Genomic DNA, 2,182 nt, shown 5'->3' on the forward strand with positions numbered 1-2,182 from the left:
GAAACATCAAGGGATTCTCGGCTTCAAAGGATACATGCCGAAATTAAAAATTCACTCAAAATTGATAATCTCAACGTGGACAGATGTATTGAGGCCTTGGATGAACTTGCTTCACTTCAGGTCACGATGCAACAAGCTCAGAAACACACAGAGATGATTACAACACTGAAAAAAATATGGCGATTCAAAGTTAGCCAGGTTCTCATGGAAAAGTCTACAATGTTGGACAACAAGCTTAAGAATATGTTTTTGGTGGGTGAAGGAGACTCTGTGATCACACAAGTGCTGAATAAATCTCTTGCTGAACAAAAACAGCACGAGGAAGCGAATAAAACCAGAGATCAAGGAAAGAAAGGGCCAAACAAAAAGATAGAAAAGGAGCACATAGGTTCCAAGACAGTAAATGGAGGCTTGGATGCCCAGGACAGCGGGCAGCCCCAGCACAATGGTGATAGCAGTGAAGACAGCAAAGACCTCCACGAAGCCAGTGCTAAGAAAAAGTAAAGACATGTTTTGTTTTCTTGTGGTTTCCTTAGATTTTCTCTAAGGTTATTTGTGTGTTTTTAATTGATTCCTTACTTCAATTACAAGTCAGAAAGGCTCAAAAAAAAGAAAAAAAGGAAAACTCACTGCCCTGCAGACTAGTCCCCAAAAGGACATCATGCTTGTTAAAGTAGAAGGGAAGCCCCAAAGAGGCATAGCCTTGACGGGATGGATTGACACAGTGGATGAAACAAAGGGCTGAACCATAACAATAGTTGTGAGGATGCTGCGTGACTGGGTAATGGCTTGTTCTGCTGCACCTAGGATTGCTATGAGTTGGAACCAACTCGACAGCCTCTGGCAACAAAAGGAAGAAAACCAAAATGCAGAAAGCTATTGGGAAGAGGAGTGGAAAGAGTCAACATAGTGCACGAGGAGGGAGAGCACTGTCACAGACCAGAGATCGCAACCAATGCCACAAAACAAAACATGTATGAATTCTTGAAGGAAAACCGAATTGCTATGTAAGCTTCACGCACATTTCAATAAAATAAACAAATGAATAAAATGGCCACAACACCAAAAAAGAAGAACCCCTTCCCCTAAATTCTAAGCTTCTGGAATTAAAGGGAAATGAATTATAAAGGAGACCATCGCTGTTTAGATAAGGTGCTTACTACATCACGGACATCTTTTAAGCTCTGGAGTTGATCACACTGTTGAAAAGTCTGCCTTATACTGAGACAAATAGCTATGTTGGTGGGACTTCGCCTTTAGGAGCATTGAAATGCACAGTTGCATCTGGGTCTCTCATAGTCAATTCTCCAGTCAGCCTCTGTCTCTGATCCTTGGTCGTTCTTTCCCAGGCAGCATAGGGACAGTAGAGGAATCAGAAGGTGCCAGCTTCTTTAAGCTGGGCATCACAATGTATTGCTGCACTGATGGATGTTTCATAAATTAGTACTGATTCGTGATATTACCTAGACCAAGACTGACATAAACTTAGATTAGTCATTATCATGCCCAAAGGATAGTTTGGATGTTTATCTTCACCAAGTGCTAAACATTTCCACTGTAATCATAACTGCTTTTAGTAATATTCTTCAATGCTTCAGCAATTTCTTAATCAGCCCTTTTAAAGGCATGATAGGTATTAAAAAATAACGTGATGATATGATCACTTCTATTTTCCTTTGCAATATCTTTTCATAATTTGAAAATCTTTTCAAGTGATGACTAACAGGTTACACTATGAAACACACTTAAAGCTGGGAAATGGTCCAATTTTTCTATTCTAGCATTCTTGCTCGGCTATTCTCAGCCCTATGCTCAAATTTGGGTGTCTTTAGATATTTCTCAACACTTACCTAAGTTAAGATTTTCTGTTCTGGCGATTGCTTTGGTGTGTTAAGTTCACATGTCAACACTCTACAGACTGCCGGCTTCCCTGGTGTCTAGCACATTCCCGGCACCCACTAAACTCTCGATAAACATTTTGGACCTTCTGAGTGCTCAGATCAAATTAACAGACAACAACTAGGACAAGGGAGGGAGTCAACACAGAGCAAGAGTTGTCAACAAGAAGGAGTATTTAAATGAAGGCTGATGATACCTCTCAATGAGCGCTTTCAAAGGCATGGGTGACATGACAGTCTAAAGGTGGAAATCAGAGTGTGATGAGAAAAGAGTGTGTAGATAC

General features: G+C 40.6%; 1 protein-coding gene and 1 pseudogene across 2 annotated transcripts in view; one reads left to right on the forward strand and one right to left on the reverse strand.

The window, feature by feature from the left end:
- LOC105978516 overlaps positions 1-504 on the forward strand; it is a 19,283-nt pseudogene extending 18,779 nt beyond the window's left edge.
- The window catches only part of SGCD (sarcoglycan delta), a 763,996-nt gene that overhangs the window by 226,173 nt on the left and 535,641 nt on the right, over positions 1-2,182 (reverse strand). The gene's annotated exons all lie outside the window — the stretch shown is intronic.

The sequence above is a fragment of the Echinops telfairi genome, unplaced genomic scaffold (assembly GCF_000313985.2).
Source record: "Echinops telfairi isolate 266 unplaced genomic scaffold, ASM31398v2 ScPeMD7_7469;HRSCAF=8507_0, whole genome shotgun sequence".
NCBI classification, from domain to species: Eukaryota; Metazoa; Chordata; class Mammalia; order Afrosoricida; family Tenrecidae; genus Echinops; species Echinops telfairi.